Source organism: Mesoplodon mirus (assembly GCF_964341445.2).
Source record: "Mesoplodon mirus genome assembly, chromosome: 3".
NCBI classification, from domain to species: Eukaryota; Metazoa; Chordata; class Mammalia; order Artiodactyla; family Ziphiidae; genus Mesoplodon; species Mesoplodon mirus.
The window spans coordinates 141,581,724-141,605,538 of NC_138978.1; the positions used below are offsets into that span (position 1 = coordinate 141,581,724).

General features: G+C 49.7%; 2 pseudogenes across 2 annotated transcripts; both read left to right on the forward strand.

Annotated features, from left to right (window-relative positions):
* The first annotated feature begins 920 nt into the window (after positions 1-920).
* LOC309799276 (dipeptidase 2-like) lies at positions 921-11,622 on the forward strand (annotated as a pseudogene). Its single transcript has 9 exons — positions 921-1,045; positions 1,150-1,333; positions 1,660-1,829; positions 2,091-2,210; positions 2,434-2,575; positions 2,877-2,946; positions 3,067-3,243; positions 3,623-3,707; positions 11,339-11,622. The product of its transcript is annotated as a dipeptidase 2-like (transcript).
* A 2,540-nt stretch (positions 11,623-14,162) lies between these two features.
* On the forward strand, positions 14,163-23,684 carry LOC309799277 (dipeptidase 2-like; annotated as a pseudogene). Its single transcript has 6 exons — positions 14,163-14,274; positions 14,498-14,639; positions 14,941-15,010; positions 15,131-15,307; positions 15,687-15,771; positions 23,401-23,684. The product of its transcript is annotated as a dipeptidase 2-like (transcript).
* The last annotated feature ends 131 nt before the right edge of the window (positions 23,685-23,815 follow it).

Genomic DNA, 23,815 nt, shown 5'->3' on the forward strand with positions numbered 1-23,815 from the left:
TCTAGAGGAGGCAGCTAGGGGGAGGGCCTGAGGCTGGCAATGGGGAATGGCGTGCAGCCTCTGAGTAAGCACAGGCACTTAAGCCCTTGAGGTTTCTGGGAAAGCTAGAGCCACAAGGGCCACGAGATAAGGCAAGTGTAGCAGCAGAACCCAGGTGCCAGGTCTTTCCTCAGAACCTATACTTCTCCACGAGGCCGGGCCTTCCACGCTGAGGTAGGAGGGATCCTGGCCAGAAGGTCAGCCAGCAGCTCTGGGAGGAAGATTGCTGCGGTGGGGACTCTGCTGCCATGGAAATCACTTCATTTCCTTCCACTCAAATAGCCTGCTGACTGGCTTCCTGCTCTGTTGAGTAAAAGGGTCGCTGACTCTCCCCAGAAGGTCGTTCAGTTCACATCCCCAAAGTCCCTCTATTCAGGCCCTGGGGAGGTGTAGCGACTCCTGAGGGCGCTCTTTCCTGAGGCTGGCTGACAGAAGTGGGGGAGGTTCCTGATAGTTCCCAGGCGCTAGTTGAAGTCCCCAGAGAATGGTCATGCAGGTTGGGGAGTCAAGTAGGTGGAGAGAGAAGGTCGGGGGCAGAGGACCCCTTCCTGAATCCAGAGCTCACATGGTTACCCCCCACCCCCCCATTTCCAGAAACTATCTCTTCCCCCACACAAGCCCTCATGGCCCAGTCCCGGGAAACCGGGAGCCCAGAGCACTTGTGGCCACAGAGGCACTGGCACGCAGCCCTCAGGGTGGGCGGGGCCGGCTGCAGGCAGATGGGGATGAGGTGTGCTCCCGGGAGGCCTCGGGCTGAAGGTGGCCCTCTGAGAGAAGCACCCCAGCTTGGACAGGAAGGTTACAGGCCGGGGAGAGCAACCTAGGGCGCCCCCTCGGAGCAGTGGGAGTGGGAAGAGGGGCAGGGGTGGAGGGAACCCGCGATGGGAGGCGAGTGGGCTCTCCGCAGAGGCCAGCTTAGCCCGCAGGAGCTGCCTGTGAGCAGGGGGCGGGAGGGCACTGCTGCCCTGTGGCTGCTGGGCTTCCCGGATCGCGGCTCTCTGCGAGGGTCCTGTGACTCTGTATCCCCTCCCTCAAACCGCCCCCCTCGCGAGGCCACGACGCTGGGTGCCCTGTGTCGACAGGCAGAACCCCACTGCCCGCCCCTCGCAGACCCGCCTCTGCCCGCCTCGATGGTCCCCGCGCACTCAGCCAGCGGCCTCTGCTGTGTCTGCTGCTCCCGCTGGGTCTGCTGCTGCGGCCGGTTACCCGTGAAGACCACGCCGGGCACCTCCAGAACCCCAAGTCCGCGGGAGCGCACGCGGGCCCTGATGCGGGACTTCCCGCTCGTGGACGGGTGGCTGCAGTGTGTGCCGGCTGCTGGGGGCCGCTGGGGGCCTAGCCTGGCCCCGGGCAGGGCAGGAGGTCCGGAGCATGCAGAGCTAGTGGGGAGGCTCCCTCCCACCACCCCTGGATGTCCTCTCCATCATCTATGGATGCCCTTCCCCTTCTCTGTCATCCCCTCCCTGGTGGGAACCCCTCAGCCCAGGCCTCAGCTGCTCCTAGTATAGTCTGTGTGACAGTGGGAGGTGGGGGACCCACAGGCTGGCCCAGGCCAGGCAATGTGTCCTGCCTCATCCCAAGACCTAAGGAGCCCACCTATTTGCCTTGACCTCCCTCCAGCCACAACGACATGCCCCTGGTCCTGAGGCTGTTTTACCACCACGGGCTACAGGATGTTAATCTGCGCAATTTCAGCCATGGCCAGACCAGCGTGGACAGGCTGAAAAATGATCTCGTGGGTGCCCAGGGACACACAAGGTGCCACCATGGCTGCTGGGGAATGTGGGGCAGTTTGGGGGCCTCAGAGACCACAGGTTAGTCACATTGGAACTAAGTTACCATAGTGACCTAGAAAGTGCCATGCCATGGATGCTGGGGGAACAGGGGTCACAGTGAGCCAACCTGACGGGCATCCAAGTACCACAGAAAAAGCAACGCATTACATGGGACTTCTGGGCACACTGAGTGTTGTGCCAGCTGAGGAGGCTATGAGAAGCCCAAGGAGCTCCAAAGCCCAAACTAAGCCCTTGCCTTCCCTCAGTTCTGGTGAGCCTACGTCCCATGCCGGACCCACGAACGCGATGCTGTGCGCCTCACCCTGGAGCAAGTTCACCTCATCTGCCCCATGTGTGCCTCCTATTCTGAGCTGGAGCTTGTGACCTCAGTTAAAGGTAGCCGGGGGACTTCCCTGGTAGTCCAGAGGTGAAGACTCCACGCTTCCACTGCAGGGGCCTCGGGTTGGATCCCCGGTGGGGGAACTAAGAGCCCTCATGCTGCGTGGCACGGCCAAAAAAACAAAACAAAATGGTAAAGAGACTGGTCGTGGTAGGTGTTAGGGACTTCAGTTAGCTACCCCTGCCTCTGAAAATGATCATCTGACCTACCTGCCCCCAGCTCTCAACAATACCCGGAAGTTGGCTAGCCTCATTGGTGTGGAGGGCGGCCACTCACTGGACAGGAGCCTCTCCATCTTGCGTACCTTCTATGCGCTGGGTGTGCGCTACGTGACACTCACCCACACCTGCAACACGCCCTGGTGAGCACAGTGCAGATGGTAAGGGCCCAGTGAGGCAGGGATCTGCCCAAGATCACGCTGGGGCCCAAAGCAAGTTTATCCCTGGGATCCAGCCCTGAACCTGGGGTTGGGAGGGGAATGGAGGTTTGCAGAACAAGACTGAATCCCCAGAAGGGCCCTCCTACTGCCAGGCACAGCCCAGTTTGGGTCCCTCCTCTTGCATCAGGGAGTTGCAGGTGTAGACGGTTCGACACAACCTCTTTCTACGCTCTTGTAGCCAAGTCATGGCCACCAGTCAGACTGCCTCCTGGCCATCCTGCAGAGCACAGAGCTCAGCAAAGGGTATCCACCCCTTCTACAGCAATGTCAGTCGGCTCACCAGCTTTGGCGAGGTAAGGACCCGGCTTCCATACCCTGCCCCACATGAATGTACAGCCCTGCCTGTTCCCTACAGATAAATACACACAAGATAAATGCAGCCCTCATGCCCTCTCCCCATCCTGTCCCTGCAGAAGGTGGTGGCAGAAATGAACCGCCTGGGCATGATGGTGGACTTGGCCCATGTCTCGGATGCTGCGGCACGGCGAGCCCTCCAAGTGTCACAGGCACCTGTCATCTTCTCCCACTCAGCTGCCCGGGGTATGTGCAAGAACACTCGCAATGTTCCTGATGATATCCTGCAGCTTCTGGTGAGAGACTGCCCTGGCCCTCAAACCTAAAGCAAGAGATTCAAACCAGGAGCCCTTGAACCTGAGCCTCTTCTCCCTCCATTTCCTCAAACGCCAGGTTAAATATCTTCTGCCCCCAAAACCCACGGTCCACAGCCCCTGAACTCTTCAGCCCTAGGTGGGGGTCTAGGTGGTAAGATACTCCTCCAAACCCGGAAACCCAGGGCCAACACACCACCCAGACCAGGGCTGCGGCTCCTCCATTCACACAAACCCAGAGAGGAGATGACTCTGACCTCAAAGCCAGGGCTGAACACCTTCCTCACAGGGGCCGAGAGAGTGAACAGGCAGCTGGCTGTGCTGGGGGCCAAGCTGACTGTCCACGGGTCCGCCCCTGCAGAGGAAGAACGGTGGCATCGTGATGGTGCCCTTGTCCGAGTGGGTGCTGCAGTGCAACCCGTTAGCCAACGTGTCTACTGTGGCAGGCGAGCCTCACCCTGGGCTCTCTGAAAACTCGGATTTGGAGCTGAAGCTGGTCCAAATTTAGGGAGGACTTCAGAAGAGCCCCAGTGGTTTGACCCACCTATTGGCAATAGGTACAGCACCCAAAAACCCAAGAATGGACAGTACACAGCACCTTGGTGCCATGTGGAACTGGAGCCACAGAATCAAAACTGCGATACGGATGGGTATCAGGGAGGCTGTCAGACACTGCTTTATGTCAAACACATAAAGAAAATATCCACTATCAGAACCGTTGGTTGACTGACTTTTTTTCACATCTTTCTGACAAAATTCGTGAAGTTGTGAGTACCACAAGGGTCATTACACTTCTGTTCAAGATGTAATCTCAGGCTCACAATCACTGTTTAGCTTCTGTATATTGCAGTGTACATAAAGGTCTGTATTAGTCTGGTTGGGCTGTTATAGTGAAATACTATAGACTGAACGACTTCCACAGCAGAAATTTATTTTCTCACAGTTCTGGAGGGTGGAAGTCCAAGATTAAGGTACTGAATACCATAAGAATTGGTTTCTGGTGAGAACAATCTTCCTGGCTTGCTGACGGCTGTCTTCTTGCAGTGTCCTCACACGGCCTTTCCTCTACGAGCAGAGGGAGAGAGATCTCTGGAATCTATTCCCCTTCTTATAAGGACACCATCAGTCCCTGTCAGATTATTACCTCACCCTTATGACTTCAGTTAACTTCAGTTACCTCCCTAAAGGACCTATCTCCTATCTTCTACAGTCAACTTAGGAGGGGCTTCAACATATAATTTTTCGGGGGACACAATTCAGTCCATAACAACAACTTAAGATAGCTTTCTCTGATTTTCAGTCTTTCACTAATACCTCCCTCTTTGTCTACGAGTTATTCAAGTTTCCTTAAATTTTTTTTTTAATTTTCTTACATTATCCCTTCCCTTTAAATGCTGTCTTCACTTCTTAATTGGCATTTCTTGCAAATGAAGGCACCTTTCCTCACAATATATTGATTACTCTCCCCACTGTAACACAGCGTCTTCTCCCATGACTTTCCTGAAGTGGTTCCACTTTTGTTCATAAAAGTTTAGCCATCCAATCAGATGCTTTATTTTCAGTTCCCATAGCATTTTGCCTTTGGGAAACAACTGACTCCATTAGATGGTGCTTCTTTTAAAACTACCTTCCTTTATGTTTTATAGCAATCTTATGATTTCTGTTGGCATACCACCTAGCTTCTTTCTGATCATTCTTTTTATTTTTAGTTTTCAGTTGTTTCTCTCCTCACTCCTTAGCGTCAGATACTACATACAGTTGGCCTTCTTCTCATCTCTTATATACTCTCTCTCTTACTCCAGCAGCTTTGTTTACCATTTAATATATTATCTGCCAGGCGCCTTCCATCTGTTACCAACATCTCTCCCTCTTTGTCATTTCAGCCTTCGCTATGCTCTCTGAGCTCTCACAGGCAGATCTATTGAACACAGGAATCTCAGTGGAAAATACGAGTACGTTATTTCTCTACTGAGTAAAGCACTTACAGATCACATGGTCCTGTTCCATCTTGCAGCCACCTCATCTGGACTATTTGACCTCCCATGTCACAATAGCAGAGGACCAGACAAGAGGGACACTGGCTCCTAATGACCTCAGCTCAGAAGTGATACACTTGATTCTGCTTCTTTGCCACTGGCCACAACGAATCAAAGGAAAACAGTTGAACTACAAAGGAGGATGAAAAATGTAGATAAGCACATAGGATATTTGATGAGTGCTATCTCGAGGTGACATCACCTCCCATCAAACTTTTATTTCACAGAGAAAACACAGACTATAAAGCAAAAACACCCCAAACTACCTTCTTCTCTTTACGTCCAAGAAGAGCTTTTCGACATAGTGTATAAATACCTAGTCTCACTTCCTCAGTATCTTCCATTCATTTTCCCACCTCATTGGTATTGTTAAGGTTTTCCTCTTTAGCGATTGTATTTTGGCCCCCTCCCATTAAAAAGCTGCCTCCCTCCCATTAAAAATTACTCTTGCTTGATGCCAAGTAATTCTCTAGTTACCTTTTCTCTCTTCCTAATTTCACAGTGCAGTTTATCAAAACTTGTATTTATTCTCATTGTCTGTATTTTCTTATCTTTATGTACCTCGTGACTCACACAATTTTGCTCTTTTCTTCTTACTTATCTGCACTGGAATTGCATTCACCAACATTTAGTTTGTGATTAAACTGAGTGAATATTGTTTGGTCATTCTGTCACCTTTCAGCAATAGTTGATTTTGTTGATCAAACTTGGCATCTCAGAAAAATCTTTCACCTTCACAACAGTAGCATCTTAACCTGCTACTTCTTCCTCCTGCCTCTGGACATCCTTATCTCTTTCACTGGGCACTCTCACTCTGCCCTCTGCCAAGAGATGTGTATTTCTCAGAAGCTCTCTTCTGCCCTTGATAGATGGTCTCATCTACTCTTGTGATTCCAGCCACCATATATATCACAGATCTTGACCTAAAACTTACATCTCTCTCTCCTGAGTCTCTTACAAACTTAACTAATTGCCAACTGAACAACTCTGCCCAAGTATAACATGGACACTTAAAATTAATTATGTGATGTTACTGAACGATTAATTTTACCTTCAATACTTACTTCCACTATTCATCTCTCTACATCATTTAGACCACCACTATTTGTACACTTGTCCAAGTTGGATACTGGGGGAACACTCAAGACTCTGGACTCTGACAACCCTCAGAATGGGAGAAAATAGTTGCAAACGAAGCAACTGACAAGGGATTCATCTCCAAAAAATATAAACATAAATAAATTTGTAAACTATATAAGCAACTCATGCAGATCAATATCAAAAAAAACAACCCAATGAAACAATGGACGGAAGACCTAAACAGACATTTCTCCAAAGATGGCCAACAAACACATGAAAAGATGCTCAACATCACGAATTATGAGAGAAATGCAAATCAACACTACAAGGAGGTATCACCTCACACCGGTCAGAATGGCCATCATCAAAAAATCTACAAACAATAAATGCTGGAGAGGATGTGGAGAAAACGGAACGCTCCTACACTGTTGGTGGGAGTGGAAATTGGTACAGCCACTAGGGAGAGCAGTATGGAGGTTCCTTAAAAAAACTACAAATAGAACTACCATATGACCCAGCAATCCCACTACTGGGCCTATACCCTGAGAAAACCAGAATTCAAAAGGAGTCATGTACCAAAATGTTCATTGCAGCTCTATTTACAATAGCCAGGAGATGGAAACAACCTCAGTGTCCATCGTCAGATGAATGGATAAAGAAGATGTGACACACATATTCAGTGGAATATTACTCAGCCATAAAAAGAAACGAAATTGAGCTATTTGTAATGAGGCGGATGGACCTAGAGTCTGTCATACAGAGTGAAGGAAGTCAGAAAGACAAAGACAAATACCGTATGCTAACACATATATATATATGGAATTTAAGAAAAAAAATGTCATGAAGAACCTAGGGGTAAGACAGGAATAAAGACACAGACCTACTAGAGAATGGACTTGGGGATATGGGGAGGGCGAAGGGTAAGCCATGACAAAGTGAGAGAGTGGCATGGACATATATACACTACCAAACGTAAAATGGATAGCTAGTGGGAAGCAGCCGCATAGCACAGAGAGATCAGCTCGGTGCTTTGTGACCACCTAGAGGGGTGGGATAGGGAGGGTGGGAGGGAGGGAGATGCAAGAGGGAAAGATATAGGAACTTATGTATAACTGATTCACTTTGGTATAAAGCAGAAACTAACACACCATTGTAAAGCCATTATACTCCAATAAAGATGTTACAAAAAGAACACTTGTTTTTTCTTTTGTTTTGTTTTTTGTTTTTTTGTTTTTTACCTTTTAGTTTAAATTTTAGTTCCTGCCCCCAAACATCCATTAAGCCCCCAGGAGAAGGAAAAGGGGATGTGACTAGCAATAGAGAGAAACTTCCTTCACAACAATGGCCATGGCAAGCTTAGGCACTTTTGGTGAAATCTCTCTGGGAAGTACTGGCAGAGGAATAAAAGGCAAACTGACACAGAAGTATTGCCTGGTGTGCATTTCCAGGCTCTGCCTTCTTTCTCATGTCTTGGCGGCAGGTGGAGGAAGAGGAGAAAAGGTTAAACTTTTGTATCAACCGGCAGAATAAGCTTATAACATCCTCTCACTACCTCTGCCTGGGTTCTAGTCTCTGCAGCACTACATAAGCTTTGCCCAAAGTAATGAACAGTTGAAAGTCCAATGTAATACTTCACCAAACAACTTAAAAATGCTTGCACACTGGAAAGGATTCAGTTGCGGAGAACACAAATGGACCCAGAGCAACTTTTGCCAAAAGAGAATATTGTGCTAAATGTACAGCCATCGCTCTTTTCCATATGAAGAAACAGTCAGAAGGATAAAAGAACTTGGTCAAAAATCACACAAGTAAGTAGGACAGAATCTGGTCTGTCTGTCATAAGGGTTGTGTTCTTTAACCACCAGGCTAGCTTTTCCCAAACCTGATTCATGCACAGAATAACTATACACCTCTGTTTGCCTTGAATATTCCCTGTTTATACGTATGCCTGCTGCAGTTTTTAATATTGCCCACTTTGACTCCCCAAAGCAACCAAGAACTCACAATAATTTGGTCACTCTATCCATGGACCACTGTGGTGGGACTGCCCAGGAAGCTTAAAAGTGCAGCCTCCCGAGCCCTACTCCAGATCTAGATAAGTTTTCTTAGGGTTGGCTCAAGAATCCAGGTACAAGTCTTTCTCGGTGCTTTTGTGAGTCTCTCGCTCTCGTAAGTTAATAAACCGTTTATTCCGCCTTCCCCAGATGCCCAGCCAGGTCCTGTTAAGGTAGGAGTCCCCCCGCCACATCACAGGGATGCTCCCAGTCAAGTAATCTCTGGAGCCGTGGAGAATCTGAATGGTCTCATGCTGGCCCACCTGCCATGACAAACCTCCTCCAGAGCATTCCCTTTCACAGTTTACATTCTACCACTCCCAAAGGCAGTCCGCTCCAATGAGGCCTGACTTCGTCTGTCCTAACGTGTACCCGCTGATTCAAGCAGTTTAGGAAGAGAAGGTGCTGTGCTTCTCAACCACGGTGGCCCAACCTCTAAAATGGTAGTCGAAGCAGTCTCTACCTCCTGGGAACAACGCCTCTGCAACAGCCCCATTAAACGAATGTCCCATCTTTGCTTTTTCAGGGTGGGGGTCGGGCAACAGGGAGTCCCCCTCCTAAAGAAGGTTCTCTCTCATTGCCACACTATCAGAGGCTGCCCCAAATGTGCTTGCTTCCTGTGGGCCTGATCAGGCTAAGGGCAGAGTTGTCTCTTTCCTTCTCTGAGGCGGACCAAATCGTCTGAGTAACACCTCTTCACACTGTTGACCATGTTTCTCACGGGGGCTGCTGCTGAGTCTTTATCTCATCCTTTCATGGTGGAGAGACAGAGGATTCTAATGACTTTTACTTCTAGGGGAGAGGGGCCTGGAGTGATTATGTTGTCATTTTGTATTATGTCCTTTTGTCATGAATTTGTTTTCAATTTCATGTTCAAATGGGCCCACCATTCCCACTTTGTGAGGTCATTCAGCACCCGCATTTTGCACCTTTAACATCTCTCTCAGTATCACTTGGAAATGTTTGAAATGGCAGGAGCTTGTCCTCATATTCCTATCAGCTGTAAACCCGGAGCCCCGACATGAACCTAACCATTGAGCAGAACACCTCTCCACTACCTGTGTACCACTGCGAAGGCCCCTTAACCTCTTGGTTTCTTTAAGTCCTCAGTTGTAAAAATTTCAGGGTGCGATGAATTTATATTGGGGGCAGGACAAGGTCGAGAAGAGTGTGTCTTTGCTTTTATTCTTCCAAACTGGAATGTCTTCCCTCTCTTCCCCATGGGTCCAAATCTCACTTGTCCTTCAGGCCCACTGCAAAGGAGCCTTCCCTGATTCCCCTGTCCACACAAATCTCTGCCTCTTAGGCTAAGTGCCATACAACCTAGCTGTCTCTTACCTTAATCTTGCCTCTCAAGCCAATCACAGAATGTGGGTCTCTCTTGCCCTCCTGTGGCCCCTGGGGCTGTGCCAGACCACCAGCACGCCCCACCTGGGGTGTCTACTAGACTACAGCATTGGTGGGGAGGCCCAGCTGTGAGGGGCCAGGCAGAGTACCTCTGCCTCTACCCTGTTCTCCTCCAAAAAACTGCCCCTCCTCCTGAAGCCTGCCCCTCAAGTCACAGGTTCCATATATGACCTCACTGGGTAGTGATGCCCTCACAGGCCTTCTCACAGATTCCACGGTAACAGATTCCATGGTAACTGACAACCAAACAGATTCGTATCTGGTGGAGGACTGGTAGGGAAGTTTCTCTGACTATCAGAGACAATGTCTGACTTCATAGGCTATATATACTCAACCCTGTGCTCTGTTCCCTGGCTGGGCAGTGCAGCAGGTACACCCAGACCGGCCACCTCCACAGGAGGTATGGGATACAATCCACCTCACCTGGCTGGCACATGTTTTTGTGGGGCCTGCCAACTATGTACAACTGAGCACACTCCCACATGTAAGTAATACCAGTGACCTGGGACACCTTCAGGGACCCACAGGGCTCACTGCTGAGGACAAGTGAAAGGTCATCCCTGGACAAGTGTGCAGGACGGTTCTAAGCTTTATAATGTAGCCTTCCCCTTTGGGCTACAGGATGCTTCCATTCAGACCCTTTCCTGAATGGCCTCTTAGCAAAAGACAAGTGCATTTTTGTTGGCAAACGGTAAATGGAGCAGTTTGAGGAACAGGGCCACAATTAGAAGCACACCTTCAAACCCAGGCACCTCTGTGCTGTCATGCAGACATCTCTATCGGTCCTCTCAGACACATCCCATACTGAGTTGCTGAGTACTCGGGGACAGGGTGGTGCCATATTGATGGGAAGACCGGAAGAATGAAGGGGGGGGGTGATGAAGTGCTAATGAGACGGGAGGGCTGAGGAGATGGTGTCCCAGGAGGCTGCGTTGATGTGAGCCTAGACTTGGTACCCAGACCCCGGTTCTGAGTCTCCTGATCACTCTGCCTCAGTATTTAGCCTTGTTCTAATCTAGATAAAAGTACCAGAGGGCTAGAGTTCAGTGTGGTTGAAACAGGCGGTATAACTGGGGCCCAAGAGGGGTTGCCAAGGTGAGAGGGGTTCTTAACAAATTTGTATTAGATTATTTCTTTCCAAAACTTGAAAGACATTTCCATTAAAGCCTCAGAAGTGACAGACTGCAAGAAATGTTTTCTCTGTTGTGGAAGGGAGAGATGGAGAGGATCATGAGTGCAATTTCTTTCGGGTTCTACTGTTTTCCCTGGAAACGGTGAAGAGACTTCCTCATCTGCTGCAGCCGTAGGCGCTAGGGATTGCTTTTGCAGCCAGTGTCCCTTCTCTAGGGACTCATAGAGGTGATGGGCCAAGGCTGTGTTTTGGATGTCAAGTAGATTAAAGGTCTTCAGCCAGAAACTGGGAGAGACATGAGAGGGGGAAATTGTGGCAGGAGACTGTGCACAGCACAAGTGACTGATCAGTTCTGATTTTCTTTGCAGCAGCAGTGGCTCCCGTTTGTCCTCCCACACCCGGGCACTACCATGTCCTCTACCGAGGGTGTGGAGAAACGCAGTTGGGCTGGCATGGGGAGACATACTGCCTGGTTGGTGGCTACCGGGCCTACGGGGATGTTCCTTTGGCCCCACCAGCAAAGGTGGAAGCAGTGAAGCCAGTCCCCAGACGTGCGCCCAAACGAAAGCACTCTTCAGAAAGTTCGGACGAAGAGCTGGGCTGCTCCAGACCCAAAAACCGGCGATTGGAGCATGGTGGACCTGCTCCCTGAAGCAAGAACAGGATGGAGAGTCAAGCAGCATGCACCCTGCCCCGAGGTTCACATGCTCCTTTACTGCCAGCCCTTTCTGTCCCCAGTGGGGTCCCTTACTGCTCAATAAAATGTTTGTGTGTAACACATTTCTAGGGTCGCCAGTGCTCAGACTTAGGTCACTACCCCTGTGCTAGGCACTCCTGCCACCTGGGAAAGGTTCCAAAGGTGGAACAGCTCCAGGGGGTGCCAGGGATCACAGCAAAAACTTGAGAGGCTGGGGATGAAGGAGTTTGGGCACAGTCCCTAAAGCATCTCTGTGGTTGAGCTTCTGTGAGAAGGCACATCCCCAGAGAGAGAGAGAGAGAGAGAGAGAGAGAGAGTGAGTGTGTGTGTGTGTGTGTGTGTGTGTGTGTGTGTGTCTGTGTGTGTGTGTGTGTGTGTGTGTTGAGGAGAGGGGGTCTCTAGAGGAGGCAGCTAGGGGGAGGGCCTGAGGCTGGCAATGGGGAATGGCGTGCAGCCTCTGAGTAAGCACAGGCACTTAAGCCCTTGAGGTTTCTGGGAAAGCTAGAGCCACAAGGGCCACGAGATAAGGCAAGTGTAGCAGCAGAACCCAGGTGCCAGGTCTTTCCTCAGAACCTATACTTCTCCACGAGGCCGGGCCTTCCACGCTGAGGTAGGAGGGATCCTGGCCAGAAGGTCAGCCAGCAGCTCTGGGAGGAAGATTGCTGCGGTGGGGACTCTGCTGCCATGGAAATCACTTCATTTCCTTCCACTCAAATAGCCTGCTGACTGGCTTCCTGCTCTGTTGAGTAAAAGGGTCGCTGACTCTCCCCAGAAGGTCGTTCAGTTCACATCCCCAAAGTCCCTCTATTCAGGCCCTGGGGAGGTGTAGCGACTCCTGAGGGCGCTCTTTCCTGAGGCTGGCTGACAGAAGTGGGGGAGGTTCCTGATAGTTCCCAGGCGCTAGTTGAAGTCCCCAGAGAATGGTCATGCAGGTTGGGGAGTCAAGTAGGTGGAGAGAGAAGGTCGGGGGCAGAGGACCCCTTCCTGAATCCAGAGCTCACATGGTTACCCCCCACCCCCCCATTTCCAGAAACTATCTCTTCCCCCACACAAGCCCTCATGGCCCAGTCCCGGGAAACCGGGAGCCCAGAGCACTTGTGGCCACAGAGGCACTGGCACGCAGCCCTCAGGGTGGGCGGGGCCGGCTGCAGGCAGATGGGGATGAGGTGTGCTCCCGGGAGGCCTCGGGCTGAAGGTGGCCCTCTGAGAGAAGCACCCCAGCTTGGACAGGAAGGTTACAGGCCGGGGAGAGCAACCTAGGGCGCCCCCTCGGAGCAGTGGGAGTGGGAAGAGGGGCAGGGGTGGAGGGAACCCGCGATGGGAGGCGAGTGGGCTCTCCGCAGAGGCCAGCTTAGCCCGCAGGAGCTGCCTGTGAGCAGGGGGCGGGAGGGCACTGCTGCCCTGTGGCTGCTGGGCTTCCCGGATCGCGGCTCTCTGCGAGGGTCCTGTGACTCTGTATCCCCTCCCTCAAACCGCCCCCCTCGCGAGGCCACGACGCTGGGTGCCCTGTGTCGACAGGCAGAACCCCACTGCCCGCCCCTCGCAGACCCGCCTCTGCCCGCCTCGATGGTCCCCGCGCACTCAGCCAGCGGCCTCTGCTGTGTCTGCTGCTCCCGCTGGGTCTGCTGCTGCGGCCGGTTACCCGTGAAGACCACGCCGGGCACCTCCAGAACCCCAAGTCCGCGGGAGCGCACGCGGGCCCTGATGCGGGACTTCCCGCTCGTGGACGGGTGGCTGCAGTGTGTGCCGGCTGCTGGGGGCCGCTGGGGGCCTAGCCTGGCCCCGGGCAGGGCAGGAGGTCCGGAGCATGCAGAGCTAGTGGGGAGGCTCCCTCCCACCACCCCTGGATGTCCTCTCCATCATCTATGGATGCCCTTCCCCTTCTCTGTCATCCCCTCCCTGGTGGGAACCCCTCAGCCCAGGCCTCAGCTGCTCCTAGTATAGTCTGTGTGACAGTGGGAGGTGGGGGACCCACAGGCTGGCCCAGGCCAGGCAATGTGTCCTGCCTCATCCCAAGACCTAAGGAGCCCACCTATTTGCCTTGACCTCCCTCCAGCCACAACGACATGCCCCTGGTCCTGAGGCTGTTTTACCACCACGGGCTACAGGATGTTAATCTGCGCAATTTCAGCCATGGCCAGACCAGCGTGGACAGGCTGAAAAATGATCTCGTGGGTGCCCAGGGACACACAAGGTGCCACCATGGCTGCTGGGGAATGTGGGGCAGTTTGGGGGCCTCAGAGACCACAGGTTAGTCACATTGGAACTAAGTTACCATAGTGACCTAGAAAGTGCCATGCCATGGATGCTGGGGGAACAGGGGTCACAGTGAGCCAACCTGACGGGCATCCAAGTACCACAGAAAAAGCAACGCATTACATGGGACTTCTGGGCACACTGAGTGTTGTGCCAGCTGAGGAGGCTATGAGAAGCCCAAGGAGCTCCAAAGCCCAAACTAAGCCCTTGCCTTCCCTCAGTTCTGGTGAGCCTACGTCCCATGCCGGACCCACGAACGCGATGCTGTGCGCCTCACCCTGGAGCAAGTTCACCTCATCTGCCCCATGTGTGCCTCCTATTCTGAGCTGGAGCTTGTGACCTCAGTTAAAGGTAGCCGGGGGACTTCCCTGGTAGTCCAGAGGTGAAGACTCCACGCTTCCACTGCAGGGGCCTCGGGTTGGATCCCCGGTGGGGGAACTAAGAGCCCTCATGCTGCGTGGCACGGCCAAAAAAACAAAACAAAATGGTAAAGAGACTGGTCGTGGTAGGTGTTAGGGACTTCAGTTAGCTACCCCTGCCTCTGAAAATGATCATCTGACCTACCTGCCCCCAGCTCTCAACAATACCCGGAAGTTGGCTAGCCTCATTGGTGTGGAGGGCGGCCACTCACTGGACAGGAGCCTCTCCATCTTGCGTACCTTCTATGCGCTGGGTGTGCGCTACGTGACACTCACCCACACCTGCAACACGCCCTGGTGAGCACAGTGCAGATGGTAAGGGCCCAGTGAGGCAGGGATCTGCCCAAGATCACGCTGGGGCCCAAAGCAAGTTTATCCCTGGGATCCAGCCCTGAACCTGGGGTTGGGAGGGGAATGGAGGTTTGCAGAACAAGACTGAATCCCCAGAAGGGCCCTCCTACTGCCAGGCACAGCCCAGTTTGGGTCCCTCCTCTTGCATCAGGGAGTTGCAGGTGTAGACGGTTCGACACAACCTCTTTCTACGCTCTTGTAGCCAAGTCATGGCCACCAGTCAGACTGCCTCCTGGCCATCCTGCAGAGCACAGAGCTCAGCAAAGGGTATCCACCCCTTCTACAGCAATGTCAGTCGGCTCACCAGCTTTGGCGAGGTAAGGACCCGGCTTCCATACCCTGCCCCACATGAATGTACAGCCCTGCCTGTTCCCTACAGATAAATACACACAAGATAAATGCAGCCCTCATGCCCTCTCCCCATCCTGTCCCTGCAGAAGGTGGTGGCAGAAATGAACCGCCTGGGCATGATGGTGGACTTGGCCCATGTCTCGGATGCTGCGGCACGGCGAGCCCTCCAAGTGTCACAGGCACCTGTCATCTTCTCCCACTCAGCTGCCCGGGGTATGTGCAAGAACACTCGCAATGTTCCTGATGATATCCTGCAGCTTCTGGTGAGAGACTGCCCTGGCCCTCAAACCTAAAGCAAGAGATTCAAACCAGGAGCCCTTGAACCTGAGCCTCTTCTCCCTCCATTTCCTCAAACGCCAGGTTAAATATCTTCTGCCCCCAAAACCCACGGTCCACAGCCCCTGAACTCTTCAGCCCTAGGTGGGGGTCTAGGTGGTAAGATACTCCTCCAAACCCGGAAACCCAGGGCCAACACACCACCCAGACCAGGGCTGCGGCTCCTCCATTCACACAAACCCAGAGAGGAGATGACTCTGACCTCAAAGCCAGGGCTGAACACCTTCCTCACAGGGGCCGAGAGAGTGAACAGGCAGCTGGCTGTGCTGGGGGCCAAGCTGACTGTCCACGGGTCCGCCCCTGCAGAGGAAGAACGGTGGCATCGTGATGGTGCCCTTGTCCGAGTGGGTGCTGCAGTGCAACCCGTTAGCCAACGTGTCTACTGTGGCAGGCGAGCCTCACCCTGGGCTCTCTGAAAACTCGGATTTGGAGCTGAAGCTGGTCCAAATTTAGGGAGGACTTCAGAAGAGCCCCAGTGGTTTGACCCACCTATTGGCAATAGGTACAGCACCCAAAAACCCAAGAATGGACAGTACACAGCACCTTGGTGCCATGTGGAACTGGAGCCACAGAATCAAAACTGCGATACGGATGGGTATCAGGGAGGCTGTCAGACACTGCTTTATGTCAAACACATAAAGAAAATATCCACTATCAGAACCGTTGGTTGACTGACTTTTTTTCACATCTTTCTGACAAAATTCGTGAAGTTGTGAGTACCACAAGGGTCATTACACTTCTGTTCAAGATGTAATCTCAGGCTCACAATCACTGTTTAGCTTCTGTATATTGCAGTGTACATAAAGGTCTGTATTAGTCTGGTTGGGCTGTTATAGTGAAATACTATAGACTGAACGACTTCCACAGCAGAAATTTATTTTCTCACAGTTCTGGAGGGTGGAAGTCCAAGATTAAGGTACTGAATACCATAAGAATTGGTTTCTGGTGAGAACAATCTTCCTGGCTTGCTGACGGCTGTCTTCTTGCAGTGTCCTCACACGGCCTTTCCTCTACGAGCAGAGGGAGAGAGATCTCTGGAATCTATTCCCCTTCTTATAAGGACACCATCAGTCCCTGTCAGATTATTACCTCACCCTTATGACTTCAGTTAACTTCAGTTACCTCCCTAAAGGACCTATCTCCTATCTTCTACAGTCAACTTAGGAGGGGCTTCAACATATAATTTTTCGGGGGACACAATTCAGTCCATAACAACAACTTAAGATAGCTTTCTCTGATTTTCAGTCTTTCACTAATACCTCCCTCTTTGTCTACGAGTTATTCAAGTTTCCTTAAATTTTTTTTTTAATTTTCTTACATTATCCCTTCCCTTTAAATGCTGTCTTCACTTCTTAATTGGCATTTCTTGCAAATGAAGGCACCTTTCCTCACAATATATTGATTACTCTCCCCACTGTAACACAGCGTCTTCTCCCATGACTTTCCTGAAGTGGTTCCACTTTTGTTCATAAAAGTTTAGCCATCCAATCAGATGCTTTATTTTCAGTTCCCATAGCATTTTGCCTTTGGGAAACAACTGACTCCATTAGATGGTGCTTCTTTTAAAACTACCTTCCTTTATGTTTTATAGCAATCTTATGATTTCTGTTGGCATACCACCTAGCTTCTTTCTGATCATTCTTTTTATTTTTAGTTTTCAGTTGTTTCTCTCCTCACTCCTTAGCGTCAGATACTATATACAGTTGGCCTTCTTCTCATCTCTTATATACTCTCTCTCTTACTCCAGCAGCTTTGTTTACCATTTAATATATTATCTGCCAGGCGCCTTCCATCTGTTACCAACATCTCTCCCTCTTTGTCATTTCAGCCTTCGCTATGCTCTCTGAGCTCTCACAGGCAGATCTATTGAACACAGGAATCTCAGTGGAAAATACGAGTACGTTATTTCTCTACTGAGTAAAGCCCTTACAGATCACATGGTCCTGATCCATCTTGCAGCCACCTCATCTGGACTATTTGACCTCCCATGTCACAATAGCAGAGGACCAGACAAGAGGGACACTGGCTCCTAATGACCTCAGCTCAGAAGTGATACACTTGATTCTGCTTCTTTGCCACTGGCCACAACGAATCAAAGGAAAACAGTTGAACTACAAAGGAGGATGAAAAATGTAGATAAGCACATAGGATATTTGATGAGTGCTATCTCGAGGTGACATCACCTCCCATCAAACTTTTATTTCACAGAGAAAACACAGACTATAAAGCAAAAACACCCCAAACTACCTTCTTCTCTTTACGTCCAAGAAGAGCTTTTCGACATAGTGTATAAATACCTAGTCTCACTTCCTCAGTATCTTCCATTCATTTTCCCACCTCATTGGTATTGTTAAGGTTTTCCTCTTTAGCGATTGTATTTTGGCCCCCTCCCATTAAAAAGCTGCCTCCCTCCCATTAAAAATTACTCTTGCTTGATGCCAAGTAATTCTCTAGTTACCTTTTCTCTCTTCCTAATTTCACAGTGCAGTTTATCAAAACTTGTATTTATTCTCATTGTCTGTATTTTCTTATCTTTATGTACCTCGTGACTCACACAATTTTGCTCTTTTCTTCTTACTTATCTGCACTGGAATTGCATTCACCAACATTTAGTTTGTGATTAAACTGAGTGAATATTGTTTGGTCATTCTGTCACCTTTCAGCAATAGTTGATTTTGTTGATCAAACTTGGCATCTCAGAAAAATCTTTCACCTTCACAACAGTAGCATCTTAACCTGCTACTTCTTCCTCCTGCCTCTGGACATCCTTATCTCTTTCACTGGGCACTCTCACTCTGCCCTCTGCCAAGAGATGTGTATTTCTCAGAAGCTCTCTTCTGCCCTTGATAGATGGTCTCATCTACTCTTGTGATTCCAGCCACCATATATATCACAGATCTTGACCTAAAACTTACATCTCTCTCTCCTGAGTCTCTTACAAACTTAACTAATTGCCAACTGAACAACTCTGCCCAAGTATAACATGGACACTTAAAATTAATTATGTGATGTTACTGAACGATTAATTTTACCTTCAATACTTACTTCCACTATTCATCTCTCTACATCATTTAGACCACCACTATTTGTACACTTGTCCAAGTTGGATACTGGGGGAACACTCAAGACTCTGGACTCTGACAACCCTCAGAATGGGAGAAAATAGTTGCAAACGAAGCAACTGACAAGGGATTCATCTCCAAAAAATATAAACATAAATAAATTTGTAAACTATATAAGCAACTCATGCAGATCAATATCAAAAAAAACAACCCAATGAAACAATGGACGGAAGACCTAAACAGACATTTCTCCAAAGATGGCCAACAAACACATGAAAAGATGCTCAACATCACGAATTATGAGAGAAATGCAAATCAACACTACAAGGAGGTATCACCTCACACCGGTCAGAATGGCCATCATCAAAAAATCTACAAACAATAAATGCTGGAGAGGATGTGGAGAAAACGGAACGCTCCTACACTGTTGGTGGGAGTGGAAATTGGTACAGCCACTAGGGAGAGCAGTATGGAGGTTCCTTAAAAAAACTACAAATAGAACTACCATATGACCCAGCAATCCCACTACTGGGCCTATACCCTGAGAAAACCAGAATTCAAAAGGAGTCATGTACCAAAATGTTCATTGCAGCTCTATTTACAATAGCCAGGAGATGGAAACAACCTCAGTGTCCATCGTCAGATGAATGGATAAAGAAGATGTGACACACATATTCAGTGGAATATTACTCAGCCATAAAAAGAAACGAAATTGAGCTATTTGTAATGAGGCGGATGGACCTAGAGTCTGTCATACAGAGTGAAGGAAGTCAGAAAGACAAAGACAAATACCGTATGCTAACACATATATATATATGGAATTTAAGAAAAAAATGTCATGAAGAACCTAGGGGTAAGACAGGAATAAAGACACAGACCTACTAGAGAATGGACTTGGGGATATGGGGAGGGCGAAGGGTAAGCCATGACAAAGTGAGAGAGTGGCATGGACATATATACACTACCAAACGTAAAATGGATAGCTAGTGGGAAGCAGCCGCATAGCACAGAGAGATCAGCTCGGTGCTTTGTGACCACCTAGAGGGGTGGGATAGGGAGGGTGGGAGTGAGGGAGATGCAAGAGGGAAAGATATAGGAACTTATGTATAACTGATTCACTTTGGTATAAAGCAGAAACTAACACACCATTGTAAAGCCATTATACTCCAATAAAGATGTTACAAAAAGAACACTTGTTTTTTCTTTTGTTTTGTTTTTTGTTTTTTTGTTTTTTACCTTTTAGTTTAAATTTTAGTTCCTGCCCCCAAACATCCATTAAGTCCCCAGGAGAAGGAAAAGGGGATGTGACTAGCAATAGAGAGAAACTTCCTTCACAACAATGGCCATGGCAAGCTTAGGCACTTTTGGTGAAATCTCTCTGGGAAGTACTGGCAGAGGAATAAAAGGCAAACTGACACAGAAGTATTGCCTGGTGTGCATTTCCAGGCTCTGCCTTCTTTCTCATGTCTTGGCGGCAGGTGGAGGAAGAGGAGAAAAGGTTAAACTTTTGTATCAACCGGCAGAATAAGCTTATAACATCCTCTCACTACCTCTGCATGGGTTCTAGTCTCTGCAGCACTACATAAGCTTTGCCCAAAGTAATGAACAGTTGAAAGTCCAATGTAATACTTCACCAAACAACTTAAAAATGCTTGCACACTGGAAAGGATTCAGTTGCGGAGAACACAAATGGACCCAGAGCAACTTTTGCCAAAAGAGAATATTGTGCTAAATGTACAGCCATCGCTCTTTTCCATATGAAGAAACAGTCAGAAGGATAAAAGAACTTGGTCAAAAATCACACAAGTAAGTAGGACAGAATCTGGTCTGTCTGTCATAAGGGTTGTGTTCTTTAACCACCAGGCTAGCTTTTCCCAAACCTGATTCATGCACAGAATAACTATACACCTCTGTTTGCCTTGAATATTCCCTGTTTATACGTATGCCTGCTGCAGTTTTTAATATTGCCCACTTTGACTCCCCAAAGCAACCAAGAACTCACAATAATTTGGTCACTCTATCCATGGACCACTGTGGTGGGACTGCCCAGGAAGCTTAAAAGTGCAGCCTCCCGAGCCCTACTCCAGATCTAGATAAGTTTTCTTAGGGTTGGCTCAAGAATCCAGGTACAAGTCTTTCTCGGTGCTTTTGTGAGTCTCTCGCTCTCGTAAGTTAATAAACCGTTTATTCCGCCTTCCCCAGATGCCCAGCCAGGTCCTGTTAAGGTAGGAGTCCCCCCGCCACATCACAGGGATGCTCCCAGTCAAGTAATCTCTGGAGCCGTGGAGAATCTGAATGGTCTCATGCTGGCCCACCTGCCATGACAAACCTCCTCCAGAGCATTCCCTTTCACAGTTTACATTCTACCACTCCCAAAGGCAGTCCGCTCCAATGAGGCCTGACTTCGTCTGTCCTAACGTGTACCCGCTGATTCAAGCAGTTTAGGAAGAGAAGGTGCTGTGCTTCTCAACCACGGTGGCCCAACCTCTAAAATGGTAGTCGAAGCAGTCTCTACCTCCTGGGAACAACGCCTCTGCAACAGCCCCATTAAACGAATGTCCCATCTTTGCTTTTTCAGGGTGGGGGTCGGGCAACAGGGAGTCCCCCTCCTAAAGAAGGTTCTCTCTCATTGCCACACTATCAGAGGCTGCCCCAAATGTGCTTGCTTCCTGTGGGCCTGATCAGGCTAAGGGCAGAGTTGTCTCTTTCCTTCTCTGAGGCGGACCAAATCGTCTGAGTAACACCTCTTCACACTGTTGACCATGTTTCTCACGGGGGCTGCTGCTGAGTCTTTATCTCATCCTTTCATGGTGGAGAGACAGAGGATTCTAATGACTTTTACTTCTAGGGGAGAGGGGCCTGGAGTGATTATGTTGTCATTTTGTATTATGTCCTTTTGTCATGAATTTGTTTTCAATTTCATGTTCAAATGGGCCCACCATTCCCACTTTGTGAGGTCATTCAGCACCCGCATTTTGCACCTTTAACATCTCTCTCAGTATCACTTGGAAATGTTTGAAATGGCAGGAGCTTGTCCTCATATTCCTATCAGCTGTAAACCCGGAGCCCCGACATGAACCTAACCATTGAGCAGAACACCTCTCCACTACCTGTGTACCACTGCGAAGGCCCCTTAACCTCTTGGTTTCTTTAAGTCCTCAGTTGTAAAAATTTCAGGGTGCGATGAATTTATATTGGGGGCAGGACAAGGTCGAGAAGAGTGTGTCTTTGCTTTTATTCTTCCAAACTGGAATGTCTTCCCTCTCTTCCCCATGGGTCCAAATCTCACTTGTCCTTCAGGCCCACTGCAAAGGAGCCTTCCCTGATTCCCCTGTCCACACAAATCTCTGCCTCTTAGGCTAAGTGCCATACAACCTAGCTGTCTCTTACCTTAATCTTGCCTCTCAAGCCAATCACAGAATGTGGGTCTCTCTTGCCCTCCTGTGGCCCCTGGGGCTGTGCCAGACCACCAGCACGCCCCACCTGGGGTGTCTACTAGACTACAGCATTGGTGGGGAGGCCCAGCTGTGAGGGGCCAGGCAGAGTACCTCTGCCTCTACCCTGTTCTCCTCCAAAAAACTGCCCCTCCTCCTGAAGCCTGCCCCTCAAGTCACAGGTTCCATATATGACCTCACTGGGTAGTGATGCCCTCACAGGCCTTCTCACAGATTCCACGGTAACAGATTCCATGGTAACTGACAACCAAACAGATTCGTATCTGGTGGAGGACTGGTAGGGAAGTTTCTCTGACTATCAGAGACAATGTCTGACTTCATAGGCTATATATACTCAACCCTGTGCTCTGTTCCCTGGCTGGGCAGTGCAGCAGGTACACCCAGACCGGCCACCTCCACAGGAGGTATGGGATACAATCCACCTCACCTGGCTGGCACATGTTTTTGTGGGGCCTGCCAACTATGTACAACTGAGCACACTCCCACATGTAAGTAATACCAGTGACCTGGGACACCTTCAGGGACCCACAGGGCTCACTGCTGAGGACAAGTGAAAGGTCATCCCTGGACAAGTGTGCAGGACGGTTCTAAGCTTTATAATGTAGCCTTCCCCTTTGGGCTACAGGATGCTTCCATTCAGACCCTTTCCTGAATGGCCTCTTAGCAAAAGACAAGTGCATTTTTGTTGGCAAACGGTAAATGGAGCAGTTTGAGGAACAGGGCCACAATTAGAAGCACACCTTCAAACCCAGGCACCTCTGTGCTGTCATGCAGACATCTCTATCGGTCCTCTCAGACACATCCCATACTGAGTTGCTGAGTACTCAGGGACAGGGTGGTGCCATATTGATGGGAAGACCGGAAGAATGAAGGGGGTGGTGATGAAGTGCTAATGAGACGGGAGGGCTGAGGAGATGGTGTCCCAGGAGGCTGCGTTGATGTGAGCCTAGACTTGGTACCCAGACCCCGGTTCTGAGTCTCCTGATCACTCTGCCTCAGTATTTAGCCTTGTTCTAATCTAGATAAAAGTACCAGAGGGCTAGAGTTCAGTGTGGTTGAAACAGGCGGTATAACTGGGGCCCAAGAGGGGTTGCCAAGGTGAGAGGGGTTCTTAACAAATTTGTATTAGATTATTTCTTTCCAAAACTTGAAAGACATTTCCATTAAAGCCTCAGAAGTGACAGACTGCAAGAAATGTTTTCTCTGTTGTGGAAGGGAGAGATGGAGAGGATCATGAGTGCAATTTCTTTCGGGTTCTACTGTTTTCCATGGAAACGGTGAAGAGACTTCCTCATCTGCTGCAGCCGTAGGCGCTAGGGATTGCTTTTGCAGCCAGTGTCCCTTCTCTAGGGACTCATAGAGGTGATGGGCCAAGGCTGTGTTTTGGATGTCAAGTAGATTAAAGGTCTTCAGCCAGAAACTGGGAGAGACATGAGAGGGGGAAATTGTGGCAGGAGACTGTGCACAGCACAAGTGACTGATCAGTTCTGATTTTCTTTGCAGCAGCAGTGGCTCCCGTTTGTCCTCCCACACCCGGGCATTACCATGTCCTCTACCGAGGGTGTGGAGAAACGCAGTTGGGCTGGCATGGGGAGACATACTGCCTGGTTGGTGGCTACCGGGCCTACGGGGATGTTCCTTTGGCCCCACCAGCAAAGGTGGAAGCAGTGAAGCCAGTCCCCAGACGTGCGCCCAAACGAAAGCACTCTTCAGAAAGTTCGGACGAAGAGCTGGGCTGCTCCAGACCCAAAAACCGGCGATTGGAGCATGGTGGACCTGCTCCCTGAAGCAAGAACAGGATGGAGAGTCAAGCAGCATGCACCCTGCCCCGAGGTTCACATGCTCCTTTACTGCCAGCCCTTTCTGTCCCCAGTGGGGTCCCTTACTGCTCAATAAAATGTTTGTGTGTAACACATTT